General features: G+C 38.8%; 1 long non-coding RNA gene across 1 annotated transcript; it reads right to left on the reverse strand.

Annotated features, from left to right (window-relative positions):
• Positions 1-4,891: 4,891 nt before the first annotated feature.
• LOC117306881 lies at positions 4,892-18,478 on the reverse strand. The gene is made up of 7 exons (XR_004520996.1): positions 18,376-18,478; positions 17,427-17,525; positions 16,357-16,456; positions 15,767-15,865; positions 15,075-15,466; positions 11,896-11,979; positions 4,892-5,701 (listed from the first exon to the last, which is right to left on the reverse strand). It is a non-coding gene; the product is annotated as an uncharacterized LOC117306881 (long non-coding RNA).
• Between the last annotated feature and the right edge of the window lie 530 nt (positions 18,479-19,008).

Here is a 19,008-nt window from a genome sequence, read left to right on the forward strand (position 1 = left end):
TCATATTAATCGTATAAACATATTTTCCTTTAAACACACTGATTAAGTATTCACAGAAACTCAAGTCTTTATTTTCTTAACACAGTTATTGTATTACAAGATTGCTTTTTAGAAACGAGGCTGTCTTTTCGCACGACTTTATTTAACTGATGCTTCGACCCGTATAAATGTATAATCGTATTAATTGTATAAACATATTGTCCTTTAAACACACTGATATAAACGTATAATCGTATAAACATGTTGTACTTTTAAAACACTGATTAAATATTCACAGAAAATCATCTATTTTCTTAACACAGTTCTTGTGTGACAAGATAGCTTTCTAGAAGCGAGGCTGTCTTTTCGCACGGCTTAATCGATCAATGCATCGACCCGTATAAACGTCTCTCCGATCTTGGCAGCGCTCATTCATAAACGAATATTTCCTTTGACGTCGTTACTCATAATTTTATGAACTTGTAGTGCCTAGTGATAAACTATTACATGTTTGTGTAACCCTTTCAGTTTCATTTTGTTTTTATTACACTAAATGAATTGTTTTTGACTGAACTAATATAACAGCTAACATTTTTAAGCATCATAGAATCTGTTATGTTTCTATTTCATTCAAATAACATTTACAATTTATTTTTTATTTAAAACCTAATTTAATTTATGAAAAGTGCATAGAAGACACTACAGAACCTTCATCAATTACATGTAGTGTCAAATTTAGAACTATTAAACAAAATTCTTCATTAAAAAACAACAAGTTACTTTGTCATGTGGTTACTTGTTAGTATACTTATTTGAATCGTGGAATTTATTTCATTTATTTGTGTGTATGTTAGTGGTTAGTTTAACATGTTACTTTGTCATGTGGTTACTTGTTAGTATACTTATTTGAATCATGGGATTTATTTCATTTATTTTTTGCATGTTAGTGGTTAGATTCATTTGAATGTAACAAAATTCAATCATAATTGTATGTTTTGACAGACTCTGTTGTCAACAAAGCCCTAACTACAAATCATTTATATTTTGTTTTAATAAATGTCATGGCTAATTATTTATTCCTTATGTTGTTGCCCAACTCTATAATTTGTTGTAACACCCTTGTTATTATGTTGATTTGTTAGTGAATAATGTCCTTCGATACAATATAGAAACTTCGATATTGGTCGCAATATCTTCAACGCGCGATGACTTTATGTCCGACACAACCTTTTAACAAATCTTCTTGTAAGTGATGCACAAAAACAAAATGTTATCCCTACAAAAGATTACAGATTTAAAATGGGAAAATAAAAACATCTTGCAGCCTAAAACTTATGAATATTATTTGTAACATTGTTATGTTTAAGTTAGTTCTTAATTCATTGTAGTTTTCTATATATTGAATTTCGTCATATAAATGTTCATGAATTTATCAATTCGACCAATGACATATTTTGCAACATGCAGTAACACAATTATATGATTTCTCAAAGGTTAGAAATTATTAGTATAGAACTTCTTTTAGATTGAACATTTTTGAATAGGAAATTATAAACATCTTGCAGCCTAAAACTAATGGTTATTATTTGTAAAATTGTTATGTTTAAGTTAGTTCTTAATTCATTGTAGTTAGTACTGAAAACATTTAACATTTATAAATGTTGGTTGTTAAATTTTCTATATATTGAATTTTGTCATATAAATGTTCATAAATTTATTAATTTCAAGGTCATAATTTGCAACATGCAGTAAATTAATTACATGATTTCTCAAAGGTTAGAAATTATTAATATAGAACTTCTTTTAGATTGAACATTTTTGAATTTTTAGAATAAAATCATTGTTAGATGTGTTAAATGCCAAATAAATTTTAAAACATTGATTAATTTTAATTTACTTATTATTTGTAATTTTCTTTGTGTGTGTTTTTTTTTTAAACTTATATTTTGTGTGTACACATACAATTTGGGGATTAATTTTGGAGTTAGATTATAACTATTGCTATTTTTTACGATACGATAAGGCGTTCCCGTACATTTATGTATTTTATACAAAGAAGACCTATATGAAGAAACAAATGTGATATTTCCGCGATATTTACAACGCACGACAACTTGATGTCCGCACGACAACTTGATGTCCGCACGACTCACGCTTTAGCAGCAACCTCGTTTCTATACCAACAAATTTAACTAGTGAATATTTATTTAGGTTCTACAAACAACCAGCCAAAGGTACTGTAAACACCCATGATAACGTTTAACATCACAACTCACAAATTGTAATTCATACAGTTTAAAACATAAACTTATGTAAACACCTGTGATAACGTTTAACATCACAACTCACAAATAGTGATGCATTAGTTAAACATAAACTTATGTAAACACGCATGATAGTTTTACATAAATAAGTACACCACTGCAAGCATTTTATTTCAGTTTCAAACTTGGCCTATCTTTTTGGGGGGAATTCTTCAACATAGTAAATTGATGGGCTATCTTTGCCTGAGCCTATGGGAGTTTGACCGTGAAGAAGCAGCACGCACCTCCACACAAGGCAGAAGTGGCACACACCTCTGCATCACTGCAGAAGTGGCACGCACCTTCGCATGATAAGTGCAATCTCACAATGTCACCATTATAGGAGCTGATACTCCCATGATGAGAGACAGACTATAATGGGATACACTGCAAGACATCATACTGGGGTGAGATGCCTTCAAAACGCTGTCGTCTCCCAAAGCTGATGTATTTTTTGTTGCAAGATTAGGGTAAGGGTTATTTTGTTCTATTCTATTTTATACTTAACATTTCTTTTTGGAGGGATTTCTTTGACATAGTTTATTGATGGGTTATCTGTGCCTGAGCCTAAGGGAGTTTGACCGTGAAGAAGCAGCACACACCTCCGCACAAGGCAGAAGTGGCACACACCTCCGCATCACTGCAGAAGTGGCACGCACCTTCGCATGATAAGTGCAATCTCACAATGTCACCATTATAGGAGCTGATACTCCCATGATAAGAGACAGACTATAATGGGATACACTGCAAGACATCATACTGGGGTGAGATGCCTTCAAAACGCTGTCGTCTCCCAAAGCTGATGTATTTTTTGTTGCAAGATTAGGGTAAGGGTTATTTTGTTCTATTCTATTTTATACTTAACATTTCTTTTTGGAGGGATTTCTTTGACATAGTTTATTGATGGGTTATCTTTGCCTGAGCCTAAGGGAGTTTGACCGTGAAGAAGCAGCACACACCTCCGCACAAGGCAGAAGTGGCACACACCTCCGCATCAATGCAGAAGTGGCACGCACCTTTGCATGATAAGTGCATTCTCACAATGTCACCATTATAGGAGCTGATACTCCCATGATAAGAGACAGACTATAATGGGATACACTGCAAGACATCATACTGGGGTGACACGCCTTCAACGCAATGGATTCTCCCATAGTTGTTGTATTTTTTTGGGCTAAGATTAGGGTAAGGGTTGTTCTATTATATTCTGGGGGGATTTCTCCAACAAAACTAATTGATTGGCTATCTTTGCCTGAGCCTAAGGGAGTTTGAGCGTGAAGAAGCAGCACGCACCTCCGCACAAGGCAGAAGTGGCACACACCTCCGTATCAATGCAGAAGTGGCACGCACCTTCGCATGATAAGTGCAATCTCACAATGTCACCATTATAGGAGCTGATACTCCCATGATAAGAGACAGACTATAATGGGATACACTGCAAGACATCATACTGGGGTGACATGCCTTCAAAACGCTGTATAGTCTCCCACATTTTTTGTTTCAAATCCTTGTTTGTGATGCACAACATATAATGCAGATATATTCCAGAACTAGACTTGTTTCACATAAAAGCTTATAATTATAAAACTATTTAAGTACAACATTATACATAAGTTCACCATCGCAAGTATTTTTTGTCATCAGATTTTGCTGATTGTCATCCTGGTTAGCTTAGTTCAATTAGCAGGGCTACCAACGAGCAGGTTCCAGGATACCAGCCCCACACGCTTTCTGAGATCGTAAGAGCCAATTGCACCGTCCCTTAAGGGGACGGGTCCGGTCCACTGTCCCAACTTCGGCGCCAGGACAGCCTCCCTACTCTTAGTAACGCGGTCCCTAGTTGAAAGGACTAGGGACTACTTCCGTTGGTCAACCATACTTATGATAACACCGGCACCATCCTGACAGATGAGGAGCCCAAATGCACCTTTAAGATCAACCACCCAGTGGCCCGAGCCGGAAGTAGGACCCCACATGCCACGTGCATGTGTCCAGGTCCCTTTAATCTAACCGCCGCACCACAAAGATCGCTAAATTTGCTTAAACACGCATTATGCAATTTTGCAATTTATCGCAATTTCATAGCGCAAACAAAATCGCATTTGTGCTTGCTTGCAATGGTGTACTTATTTACAAGATGTTAATTAAAATCATATTAACAATAATTAAAGATACTTTTAAAGGCACTGGACACGTTTGGTAATTGTCAAAGACCAGTATTCTCACTTGGTTTATCCCAACATATGCATAAAATAACAAATTTGGGCACAATTGGTCATCAAAGTTGCAAGAGAATAATAAAAGAAAATTACTTTGTGTGCTTTCAGATGCATAATAAAAGGCTTCAGCTGAAATCTTTTATTATCTGACTGAGAATTTACTTCATTCACAAAAACTACATTACTTCAGTAGGAGCCGTTTCTCACATTGTTTTATACTATCAATAGCTCTCCATTGCAAGTTAAAAAAATTAAATTGTTATGCTAATTGTTTTGGGTGTAATTACCAATAGTGTCCAGTGCCTTCACACCTCTACACAAAAGTTACGATACCAATAAAAGAAAACATATTTAAAAAGGGGAGAGGTTACCAGCACTTACACCCTTAGCCAAGATCCTCAGCATCTGGCCATGAAAAACAACACAGAAATGATCCACTAAAACAATAATTAAAAGCACAAGAAGTGCAATATTAACTCAAAAACCTATTTTGAAAAGGGGAGAGGTTACTAGCACTTACACCCTTAGCCAAGATCCTCAGCATCTGGCCATAAAAACAACGTAGAATTTATCAGTTAAAAACGAGAATTAAAAGCACAAAAAGTGCATCATTATTTCGAAAACAGATGAGTTTTCAGACGACTCTTGAAGGAAGTGACCGAAGTAGCTTGGCGAACAATAAGAGGAAGACTGTTCCTGAAGATGGGAGCATTATCAACCCCCATAATGCGAAGTAGAGACTCTGTGGGGACCTTGCAGTAGCAATAAGATGATGAGTGAAAGACAACGAGGAGGTGTATATGAGTTTATAAGTTCAGAGTTACATGCAGGAGCAAGACCATGATGAGACTTGTACTTGAGCAACATTGGCTTGAACACAATGCAGTCCTTGATTGGCAGCCAGTGGAGACAGTGAAGAATAGGGATGATGTGCTCATTTCTTGGAGACCGTTCCACAAGGCATGCAGCAGTGTTCTGAATACATTGGAGCTTATTCAGTTCATAAAAACACTACAATACCTTACTGTTTAAGACAACAAACTGTTTGTTACATCCATAATTGCTTGCAGCTAAGTTGTCTTGACAGTAGCGATGTTTTAATGTGTTGCTCTCCTTTATACCCTGTATTCTTGATGACATCAGTAGTGGTGATTCCATTCTGCACTTCTTTTCAGGAAACTATTCCCTTTATCTCCGTCTCTGAAAGGTCAAGTTTGAGGACCAGAAATTAAAATCAGCCAGCAAATTTAAATGCACAATTTACACTACCAAAAGCTACAAATTTGTCTTGAAATTAAGGTTTAAAATGAAGCTTGCCTAGGTATTTTCCAAAATACTTTCTAAGCCAAAAGAAAGTAGAGGGTAGTGGGACAAAGGATAGCTCACTATCACCTGTGCCGCATTGGTCCGTCAAAAAGCAACAGTGAACCAACTTCAGAAATCAGTGGCATAGCAGAACAGGCCTGCCGCTAAAGAAAGTAAAGTAAAGCAACGTTAGCAACCAGTGGCATACAACCAAAGGTCTGCTGCTCAAGAAAGTAAAGTAAAGCAACGTTAGCAACCAGTGGCATACAACCAAAGGCCTGCTGCTCAAGTAAGTAAAGTTAAGCAACATTGGCAACCAGTGGCATACAACCAAAGGTCTGTTGCTCAAGTAAATAGAGTTAAGCAACATTTGCAACCAGTGGCATACCACCAAAGGTCTGTTGCTCAAGTAAATAGAGTTAAGCAACATTGGCAACCAGTGGCATACCACCAAAGGTCTGCTGCTAAAGAAAGTAAAGTTAAGCAACATTGGCAACCAGTGACATACATGTACTACCAAAGGTCTGTCGCTCAAGAAAGTAAAGTAAAGCACCATTGGCAACCAGTGGCATACCACCAAAAGTCTGTCGCTCAAGTAAATAGAGTTAAGCAACATTGGCAACCAGTGGTATTCCACCAAAGGTCTGTCGCTCAAGAAAGTAAAGTTAAGCAACATTGGCAAACAGTGGCATACCACCAAAGGTCTGTCATTCAAGTAAATACTGTTTTAACAGTTGCCAATGTTGCTTAAAAGCAACATTGGCAACCAGTGGCATACCACCAAAGGTCTGTCGCTCAAGTAAATAAAGTTAAGCAACATTGGCAACCAGTGGCATACAACCAAAGGTCTGTCACTCGAGAAAGTAAAGTTAAGCAACATTGGCAACCAGTGATATACATGTACCACCAAAGGTCTGTCACTCAAGTAAGTAAAGTTAAGCAACATTGGCAACCAGTGGCATACCACCATAGGTCTGTCGCTCAAGTAAGTAAAGTTAAGCAACATTGGCAACCAGTGGCACACCACCAAAGGTCTGTCACTCAAGTAAGTAAAGTTAAGCAACATTGGCAACCAGTGGCATACCACCAAAGGTCTGTCACTCAAGTAAGTAAATGTAAGCTACATTGGCAACCAGTGGCATACAACCAAAGGTATGTAACTCAAGAAAGTAAAGTTAAGCAACATTGACAACCAGTGGCATACAACCAAAGGCATACTGCTCAAGAAAGTAAAGTTAAGCAACATTGGCAACCAGTGGCATTCCACCAAAGGTCTGCTGCTAGAGAAAGTAAAGTTAAGCAACATTGGCAACCAGTGACATACATGTACTACCAAAGGTCTGTCGCTCAAGAAAGCAAAGTAAAGCAACATTGGCAACCAGTGGCATACCACCAAAAGTCTGTCGCTCAAGTAAATAGAGTTAAGCAACATTGGCAACCAGTGGTATTCCACCAAAGGTCTGTCGCTCAAGAAAGTAAAGTTAAGCAACATTGGCAAACAGTGGCATACCACCAAAGGTCTGTCATTCAAGTAAATACTGTTTTAACAGTTGCCAATGTTGCTTAAAAGCAACATTGGCAACCAGTGGCATACCACCAAAGGTCTGTCGCTCAAGTAAATAAAGTTAAGCAACATTGGCAACCAGTGGCATACAACCAAAGGTCTGTCACTCGAGAAAGTAAAGTTAAGCAACATTGGCAACCAGTGATATACATGTACCACCAAAGGTCTGTCACTCAAGTAAGTAAAGTTAAGCAACATTGGCAACCAGTGGCATACCACCATAGGTCTGTCGCTCAAGTAAGTAAAGTTAAGCAACATTGGCAACCAGTGGCACACCACCAAAGGTCTGTCACTCAAGTAAGTAAAGTTAAGCAACATTGGCAACCAGTGGCATACCACCAAAGGTCTGTCACTCAAGTAAGTAAATGTAAGCTACATTGGCAACCAGTGGCATACAACCAAAGGTATGTAACTCAAGAAAGTAAAGTTAAGCAACATTGACAACCAGTGGCATACAACCAAAGGCATACTGCTCAAGAAAGTAAAGTTAAGCAACATTGGCAACCAGTGGCATACAACCAAAGGTCTGTCGCTCAAGTAAGTAAAGTTAAGCAACATTGGCAACCAGTGGCACACCACCAAAGGTCTGTCACTCAAGTAAGTAAAGTTAAGCAACATTGGCAACCAGTGGCATACAACCAAAGGTATGTAACTCAAGAAAGTAAAAGTTAAGCAACATTGGCAACCAGTAGCATACAACCAAAGGTCTGTCGCTCAAGTAAACAAAGTTAAGCAACATTGGCAACCAGTGGCATACAACCAAAGGTCTGTCACTCAAGAAAGTAAAGTTAAGCAAAATTGGCAACCAGTGGCATACAACCAAAGGTCTGTCACTCAAGAAAGTAAAGTTAAGCAACATTGGCAACCAGTGGCATACAACAAAAGGTCTGTCACTCAAGACAGTAAAGTTAAGCAACATTGGCAACCAGTAGTATATAACCAAAGGTCTGTCGCTCGAGAAAGTAAAGTTAAGCAACATTGGCAACCAGTGGCATACAACCAAAGGTCTGTCGCTCAAGTAAATAGAGTTAAGCAACATTGGCAACCAGTGGTATACCACCAAAGGTCTGTCGCTCAAGAAAATAAAGTTAAGCAACATTGGCAAACAGTGACATACAACAAAAGGTCTGTCACTCAAGAAAGTAAAGTTAAGCAACATTGGCAACCAGTGGCATACCACCAAAGGTCTGTCACTCAAGAAAGTAAAGTTAAGCAACATTGGCAACCAGTGGCATACAACCAAAGGTATGTAACTCAAGAAAGTAAAAGTTAAGCAACATTGGCAACCAGTAGCATACAACCAAAGGTCTGTCACTCAAGAAAGCAAAGTAAGCTACATTGGCAACCAGTGGCATACCACCAAAGGTCTGTTGCTCAAGTAAATAAAGTTAAGCAACATTGGCAACCAGTGGCATACAACCAAAGGTATGTAACTCAAGAAAGTAAAAGTTAAGCAACATTGGCAACCAGTAGCATACAACCAAAGGTCTGCCGCTCAAGTAAATAAAGTTAAGCAACATTGGCAACCAGTGGAATACCACCAAAGGTCTGCTGCTAATGAAAGTAAAGTAAAGCAACATTGACAACCAGTGGCACACATCCAAAGGTCTGCTGCTTAAGAAAGTAAAGTTAAGCAACATTGGCATACAACCAAAGGTCTGTCACTCAAGAAAATAAAGTTAAGCAACATTGGCAACCAGTGGCATACCACCAAAGGTCTGTCACTCAAGAAAATAAAGTTAAGCAACATTGGCAACCAGTGGCATACAACCAAAGGTCTGTCACTCAAGAAAGTAAAGTTAAGCAACCTTGGCAACCAGTGGCATACAACCAAAGGTCTGTCGCTCAAGAAAGTAGAGTTAAGCAACATTGGCAACCAGTGGCATCCAACCAAAGGTATGTCGCTCGAGAAAGTAAAGTTAAGCAACATTGGCAACCAGTGGCATACAACCAAAGGTCTGTCACTCGAGAAAGTAAAAATAAGCAACATTGGCAACCAGTGATATACATGTCCTACCAAAGGTCTGTCGCTCAAGAAAGCAAAGTAAGCAACATTTGCAACCAGTGGCATACCACCAAAGGTCTGTCGCCCAATTAAATAAAGTTAAGCAACATTGGCAACCAGTGGCATACCACCAAAGGTCTGTCGCTCAAGTAAGTAAAGTTAAGCAACATTGGCAACCAGTGGTATACAACCAAAGTTCTGTCGCTCGAGAAAGTAAAGTTAAGCAACATTGGCAACCAGTGGCATACAACCAAAGGTCTATCACTCGAGAAAGTAAAGTTAAGCAACATTGGCAACCAGTGATATACATGTACTACCAAAGGTCTGTCGCTCAAGAAAGCAAAGTAAGCAACATTGGCAACCAGTGGCATCCAACCAAAGGTCTGTCGCTCAAGTAAATAAAGTTAAGCAACATTGGCAACCAGTGGCATACCACCAAAGGTCTGTCACTCAAGTAAGTAAAGTTAAGCAACATTGGCAACCAGTGGTATACAACCAAAGGTCTGTCACTCAAGAAAGTAAAGTTAAGCAACATTGGCAACCAGTGGCATCCAACCAAAGGTCTGTCGCTCGAGAAAGTAAAGTTAAGCAACATTGGCAACCAGTGGCATACAACCAAAGGTCTGTCACTCTAGAAAGTAAAAGTTATGCAACATTGGCAACCAGTGGCATACAACCAATGGTCTCTCGCTCGAGAAAGTAAAGTTAAGCAACATTGGCAACCAGTGGCATACAACCAAAGGTCTGTCACTCAAGAAAGTAAAGTTAAGCAACATTGGCAACCAGTGGCATACAACCAAAGGTCTGTCGCTCGAGAAAGTAAAGTTAAGCAACATTGGCAACCAATGGCATACAACCAAAGGTCTGTCACTCAAGAAAATAAAGTTAAGCAACATTGTCAACCAGTAGCATACAACCAAAGGTCTGTCGCTCAAGAAAGTAAAGTTAAGCAACATTGGCAACCAGTGGCATACAACCAAAGGTCTATCACTCGAGAAAGTAAAGTTAAGCAACATTGGCAACCAGTGATATACATGTACTACCAAAGGTCTGTCGCTCAAGAAAGCAAAGTAAGCAACATTGGCAACCAGTGGCATCCAACCAAAGGTCTGTCGCTCAAGTAAATAAAGTTAAGCAACATTGGCAAGCAGTGGCATACCACTAAAGGTCTGTCACTCAAGTAAGTAAAGTTAAGCAACATTGGCAACCAGTGGCATACAACCAAAGGTCTGTCGCTCGAGAAAGTAAAGTTAAGCAACATTGGCAACCAGTGGTATACAACCAAAGGTCTGTCGCTCGAGAAAGTAAAGTTAAGCAACATTGGCAACCAGTGGCATACAACCAAAGGTCTGTCGCTCAAGAAAATAAAGTTAAGCAACATTGGCAAACAGTGGCATACAACCAAAGGTCTGTCACTCAAGAAAGTAAAGTTAAGCAACATTGGCAACCAGTGGTATACAACCAAAGGTCTGTCGCTCGAGAAAGTAAAGTTAAGCAACATTGGCAACCAGTGGCATACAACCAAAGGTCTGTCGCTCAAGAAAATAAAGTTAAGCAACATTGGCAAACAGTGGCATACAACCAAAGGTCTGTCACTCAAGAAAGTAAAGTTAAGCAACATTGGCAACCAGTGGCATCCAACCAAAGGTCTGTCGCTCGAGAAAGTAAAGTTAAGCATCATTGGCAACCAGTGGCATACAACCAGTAGGAAAATATTATACCTGTATCACAGCATGGAAGGGAGTGACAGAAAGAAAAATATAGAGGGTAGTGGGACAAAGGATAATCCCACTATCACCTGTGCCGGGTTGGTCAAACCAATGCTGGACAGAAGAGCAAATGTGGACTTGATTAAAGTCCCAGTTTGCTATAGAAGGATTACAGGACCCAACCATCCAAGCATGGAAGGGAGAGGCGCAAAGCCAAAATATGGATAGTGTGACAAAGATTATATCCCACTAACACCATGGCCGGATTGGTCAGACCAATGCCCGACAGAGCAAGTTGGAACTGCACAAACCACGACTGGATGGAGAGGAGGGGCGCATTGCCCATTCAATGAGGAAGTTGGGGCAACGGGTAACCAACAACTACCAGCACCTGAGGGGATGGTGCAGAGGTCCCCTGAAGTGCAACCAATGGATTTACCCACTGGTAAACCATAAAGTTACCATTGGAGCACCATTGCAATGCGTGGCAGCCATTCGATGGTAGACATCAAACTTTAGAAATGTAGCAGGGATGGACCGCCTTATAAAGAAAAACCAATGTCCGTTTCTTTAACCAAGGCAGAACATGATAAGGGCACTGGGGATACTTGTGTCAGCTTCATGTTGGCTCCTAACCATTGGAAGGCTAGGACTGGGATGGCACCAATTACAGATTGACAACCAGTGACATACCACGAGAGGGGGGGGGGGATAAGCAGAGAAATTGGTGGCATTGTTTAAAGAGCAACAAATACTAGAGCTCCATTCAATGTCACAGTTAGTTGATAAGCATTTAGTTTTGTACTTTTACCTTTTGCTGGAGAGTGTAACTCTATATGCTGGTCTTGGGCATCTTCTTTAACAGGTAGATGTCTTTGGGGTATGCCGAGCCAGACTTAAACACAAACAAATTGCAAAATTTGAAAAATGTAGTGTTTAAGAATCACAATGTCAGTATCACAATGATAGAGATAGCCATGTTAGTATGATTGATAAAACAAGGAAGGTAGTGGTAATGTAGCACTTAAAGATTAGTTACAAAAAAATGCATCAGCTTTGAAGCAACTATGATGAAGTAGTTGTTGCGACAAAAGCTCATGAAGTATTTTTCAAGTCTTAAAGTGCTTGGATGGTTCATCATTAAATTATTCGTGTTTAAAATAATTTGCTTTTCCATGAATTATACTTTTGATCAAACTTAAATGAAGATTCCTCATTTATTTGAAAGCAGTAAGAAATTAATTGGAGGAACTCATGCATAACAGGAATATTTTGATTGTTGCAATAGACCTTATGCACATGACGTCATTTCAGTAGGGCGCACTCACCTAGAGGTCAAAAGGAGGTTGTTCATTGGCCATTCCTGTGCGCCGCATGACAAATCTGTGCGTTTCGATTGTTTCGTCACCGTTTTCCCACTAAGATGGCCGTTGGATTACGTCAATGCATAAGGTCTATTAAAAAATGCACCTTGCAGGGGGATGTCAATTTCTTGAGGATTAATGCTTGTAGGAACTTTATTATCATTGATTTCTCTCTCGGCAAGACACTTATCTCACAAATGGCACGCGCAATAAAAAGAGCTCAATGCTCATAACTTGTCTTGCAATATGAGTTTAACATGTTTAATAGCTTCCTTGGGGAGTTTCCCAAAATCTTTTAACCCTGACAAAAAAAACAACCCAACCCAACCAAAAATGTAAACTCTGAAAGGATTGCAAACAATATCCAAATATCTTTGAATGAATTGAACTATGCAGCAATAAAAAAAAAGATCAAAAATGGCTCCATGTTGTAATGCTGAAAGAAATGACTATATTATAGCTCCATTCAGTGTCAGGGATAATTGATAAGCGTAAAGTGTTGTAAATGTACTCAGTGTCAGGGATAATTAATAAGCGTAAAGTGTTGTAAATGTACTCAGTGTCAGGGATAATTGATAAGCGTAAAGTGTTGTAAATGTACCTTTGGCTGGAGTGAGTGGAGCGAGCGGGGTGTTTCGCCAACGCCTTCTTGGAAAACGCTGATGGTTGTCTTGCATGCATCCATCAGCGTCTGAAGCTTAGTTGTTTCTTGCTGTGTTGCGTCCTTCTTCAGCTGATCTACGAATGTTAGTCTCCTCTGCCCTTGCTTCTGTTTTTATCGAAGGGTTCCCAAAGAACTAGGGGGGCTCACAGCTAGCTCTGGATGGCGGACACAGTGGCCAGTCAGCCTCATCCTTCGTTCCCTGATCTTGACAGATACTCGTAGGGCAGATACTGGTAGGGCAGCGTAGAGCTGGGAGTTGGGCATTTGGTCTTCCCAGTGCACATCAAGGGCCATCCGTAGCAAACTTGTGTAGACGCCGTCTAGTGCTGTAGAGTGTAGCTCTTTTATCTTGGACATCTACTTCTTGACAGGTAGCTCTTTGGAGATGCTAAGCCTAACTGAAACACAAATTGCAAAATTTGCAAAATTTAGTGTTTAAAGGCAGTGGACACTGTTGGTAATTACTCAAACCAATTGTTAGCATAAAAACTTACTTGGTAACAAGCAATGGAGAGCCATTTAAGTATAAAACATTGTGAGACGTATAGACGTCATCTAGTGCTGTAGAGTGTAGCTCTTTTATCTTGAAGCAACAGCTATTATCTAGCTACCGGGCAATCTCGGTGGTCTAGTTGGTATGACATTGCTCTAGAATGCAAGGGTTGTGGGTTCGAATCCCACCCGAGTAAAATGCCTGTGATTTTTTTCACAGGACTCGGGGAAAGTACTGAGTATACAGTGCTACACACATCGGTGTATATGGGTAAAACCAAAAATTAATATTATGAAGTAGTTGTTGCGACAAAAGCTCATGAAGTTTTTTTTAGTCTTAAAGTGCTTCCTTGGTTCAGCATTAAATTAGTCGGTTTTAGATAATTTGCTTTTCTTTGAGTTATACTTTTGATCAAACCTAAATGAAGACAACTCATTCATTTGAAAGCAGCAAGAAAATGATTGGAGGAACTCATGCATGACAGCAAGATTTTGAATGTTTGAACGAAAATATGCAACAGTGATCGGAGGGGCATGTCAATTGAGAATGAAACTATGTCTAGCAAATTGCATGCGCAACATTAAGATTCAAATGCTGAAAATTTGTCTAGCTATTTAAGCTTTGCAAAATCATTAAACCCTGACATAAAAACACAACCGAACCTGTCAACTCTAAGAACGATTGCCAAAGAAGACACAAATATCTTTGAATGATTGGTAATGCTGCAGGAACGATTAAAGGCAGTGGACACTATTGGTAATTACTCAAAATAATTTTTAGCATAAAAACTTTGTTAATGAGTAATGGGGAGAGGCTGATAGTAAAAAACATTGTGAGAAACGGCTCCCTCTGAAGTGACGTAGTTTTCGAGAAAGAAGTAATTTTCCTCGATTTTGATTTCGAGACCTCAAGTTTAGAATTTGAGGTATCGTAATCAAGCATCTGAAAGCACACAACTTCGTGTGACCAGGGTGTTTTTTCTTTTGTTGTTACCTCCCAACTTCGATGACCAATTGAGCTCAAATTTTCACAGGTTTGTTATTTTATGCATATGTTGAGATCACCAAGTGAGAAGACTAGTCTTTGACAATTACCAATAGTGTCAAGTTTCTTTAAACACATAAATCTTAACACAATTACAAAGTTCCAGTTGATACCAGGGATGAGTGATAAGAGTATATATTTTTTAGTGAATTAACCTTTTTCTAGGGGAGTGCAGCTTCTCTATAACACAAACAAAATGCACGCGTTTCAATAATCAGTGTGTGAAGGCACTGGAAACTATTGCTATAACTCAAAACAATAGGAGACTTTCCAACGCTAGGTGGCAGCAGACATACCGGGTAAATTTCCATTGTTTACGTAGTTCTGAACATGCGCATAATTCTGAGAACAATGGATTTACCCGGTAAGTATGCTGCCCTCTATCGTCCCAGAAAGTCTCCCATTATATTAGGATAAAAACTTACTAGGTAGTGAGCAATTGAGAGCTTCTTCTTCTTATCGTGTCCACACACTAGATGTTGTGTTTCAGCCAGCACTGAACACAGCTCCAAGCAATATCATTGTTCTCTGCAAGGTCCTCAGTTCTGCATTCTTGCTCCAGTAAGGGGGGGGCATCTCAGGAGGTGATCCATAGTTTGTGGCTCTGTCCCACATATGCAGGTCACGTCTTCAGAGTCCAGATATCCCCACTTCTTGAGAGACACCTTGCACCGGCCAGTTGATGTTCTAAGTCTGTTGATGAGGCACCTCCATTCAGCCCAACTTGATTCAGCACCAGGGGGAGCTCTTCTGAAGCACTCATGTCCACGAATGTTCTAGATGGAAGTTTAGCAAGTCTATCATCCCACATGGAGAGCTGTCGATAGCATGAAAAAAATGTCTTGATATGTGTGTGTACATGACCAACATTTGGGGTATTTTCCAAAATCTTTTAGGACTGCACAAAAAGAAACCAACCAAGCCTGTCAACTCTGAAATGATTGAGAAAAAACAACATACAAACATCCTTGAAGGATTTTGTAGATTTGCTGCAACAATCAAACTTGTCTTTAAACAAGTTAAAACTTGCGTTTAAACAAGGGAACGACCATTTTGCACAGCTGTATACAGAACTCAACCAGGGGAAATATTTAAAGTATACTTTTGGTGACTTCACCTTTTACTGGAGAGTGTTTTGTAGCTCCTCTGTCATAGGCTGCTGGTCTTTGACATCAACTTGCCGACATAAATATATCTTTGGAGATGCTAAGCCCGCCTGCAAACCAAACAAAATCAACGTTTTTCAACTTTATCAAGGTAATCACTCTTAAAACTCATGACAGTTATAACCTTTGGTTACAAACATACAGCATTATTTGATAGTATAAAGCATTTTGAGAAACATTTCACTTCTTGAAAAAGGCAAACGTTTTTAAGCCCCAAAGTATGAATCTGAGAAGTGTTATCGCATAACCCTTCTCATATTGTGTAATCCTTTTGGGGATTAGTCTCCCGCCTGGACATAATAATTGCTCCGGATTTTTGGCCATATCTCAAAAAAAGCAATCACCTTTTAAAAATGAAATTTTCAGATGTTACATGTAGTGTGTACATTTCTATCGGATTCAAACAATTGCACGGTTCCATAAACCAAAAGTATACTTTGTCTTTAAGTTGCCGGGCGATACTTGTGATGTTAGACGATATCTCATAGAAAACAAATTCACAAGCTCTATTTGGGACCAGGGGTAAAAATTATTAATAAACCTTTTGGGAGTTACCGGAGAGTCACTCCAGCTCCTCTATCCTAGGTTGGTCTTGGGCATCTATTCATTGGTGGGTAGATCTCTTAGGAGATGAAGCCTGACTGTAACACAAACAAAATGCACAATTTGCAGCATTTATTTTGTAAAGAACAATACATGTGTCTTTGAAGCCATTGGACCCTTTCGGTACAGAAAAAAGAAAAAGTTCACAGATTTACAAATAATTTACAGGGTTTACAAAAGGTAGTGGTGAAAGACTTCTTTTGAAATATTATTCCATGAAATGCTGTACTTTTTGCCAATTCTCGATATCGAGAATTACAGATTTATTTTAAACACACGTCATGACACGGCGAAACGTGTGAATACAAGGGTGGGTTGTCCCGTTATTTTCTCCCGACTCCGATGACCGATTGAGCCTAAATTTTCACAGGTTTGTTATTTTATATATTAGTTGTGATACACGAAGTGTGGGCCTTAGACAATACTGTTGACCGAAAGTGTCCAATGGCTTTAAAACGATTGCTTTCAGATAAATTCTTTTATCCGAGTATTTGTTTTATACTTTCATTCAAATGAAGACAAAACATTCATTGAAAGCAGCAAGAATATGATTGGAGGAACTCTTGCACATTGGAAATGTTTTAATTGTAAGTCAATATATGCAAAAGTAACCCATGATGTCAATTGCTTTAAAAAGGTTATCTTGTTAAAAAAATATTGCTTAAAATGTTTCCGCTAAACAAAAACTAGCAGGATACCAGTCACAGATTGTAGATGAGAAATGTCATTTTGGCTGGTAACCTTATTCTGGTAAGCGTAATTTTGTTGTACTTTTAGGGCTTAAGCAGCTCTATGAAATAAGGCCCTGACATAAAAAAGAACCAACCCAGCCTGTCAACTCTGAAACGATTACCAAACAACATACGAACAACCTTGAAGGAATTGTGTAATGTTGAAAGATTTAGACATGTATTTAAACAAGAGCAACAACATGCATTCTGCACAACTTTTACAGTGCTCCATTTGCAACCAGGGGAAATATTTAAAGTATACTTTTGGTGACTTCACCTTTTACTGCAGAGTGTTTTGAAGCTCCTCTATCATAAGTTGCTGGTCTTGGACATCAACTTGCTGCAGAAAAGATGTCTTTGGAGATGTTAAACCCGCCTGCAAAACAAACAAAATTAATGTTTTATCACTACTTAAACTGTAAAGGGAAGGTATACGTTAAATGGTAATCACTGTTAAATCTATTAATTTTGGTTTTTACCCATACACCGATGTGTTAGCACTGTATACTCAGTACTTTCCCGAGTCCTGTGAAAAAATATCACAGGCATGTTACTCGGGTGGGATTCGTACTCTTAAACCTAATGACAACAAAAACCTTTGGAATAAAACCTACAGCAGCATTTGATAGTATTAAGCATTTTTAGGAACATTTCACTTCAAAGTAATGTGGTTATGTAACAAGAAAACAGTTGCCCAGAAATTTGTTACCGCATATAACACTTCTCAAATTGCGTAATCCTATTGGGGATTAATATTCATGCCTTGACATAATGGACCGATCCGGCCTATCAATCGAACTGTGTGCGTTCACCCATTTTGACCAATCACAGCAATGGTTGTGGTCGGACAAACTCGTTCATACGTGCGCGTATATTTTGCACACGCGGCAGAATCGTGCAGAATGTCATTGGGAGTGTTCGTACACGCGTCTTGCTCACGTGTGCGGTGGGCGGAGCTTAGTGGAAAGCCGGAACGGTCCATTATACATTTAGGTATTTCTGCAAAATCTCAAAAACAAAAACGTGATCACCTTTGCAAATTATTGATGTGTTAGTTGCAAATTTTTGATGTGTTAGTTGAAGTGTGTACATTTATATAGGAAACCAAAAACCAAAGGTTTACTTTGTCTTTAAGTGGCCAGCCAATAGGCCTACTTGTGATGTTAGAAAATATATCATGAACAAAAAATTCAAAAGCTTCATTTTGGTAAATATTTTTGATAAACCTTTTTGGAGTTCAACTTTCTACTGGAGAGTGCAGCTCCTCCATCCTAGGCCGGTCTTGGACATCTTTTTGTTGATGGGTACAAAATCTCTTTTGAGATGCTAAGCATAACTGCAACACAAACAAAACATTACCCATCATCAATACAGTCAATCTAAGTACATTTCCTTTTACCAGTTTGTTTAACTTTCAACATAAAAAAAGGGAAGACAAATATTGTTGGCAGCAAAACACTGTCGTGCATAAACAGGATCATTGTGATTGTTGAAATCATATTAGGGAAGTAATATTTGGTGATGTAATGCGCCTAAAACATTTCTCTTTAGGGTTGGTACTAGTTAGAGCTTTGTCAGTGAGTTCTCAGAATGAAAACCGATCTAGAAAATGACAAACCTTCACCAAATGTTATTACACATCTTGATACATTTTTGGGAATTCTTGAACAAAATAAAAATGCAATCCAGCCTTTTAACTCCGAGTTGATCGCCAAATACCATGCCCACATGCAGACAAAAATGTTGTATTTTTACACAGGCTTGTTTTGTGTTCATCCGGCCTATTTTAAGCGAGATACAACACATTGACAATTTCAAACTAGTGTGTAACGTTACAGCTATTTAGGAGATGTAACAAT

This window comes from Asterias rubens, chromosome 1 (assembly GCF_902459465.1).
Source record: "Asterias rubens chromosome 1, eAstRub1.3, whole genome shotgun sequence".
NCBI classification, from domain to species: Eukaryota; Metazoa; Echinodermata; class Asteroidea; order Forcipulatida; family Asteriidae; genus Asterias; species Asterias rubens.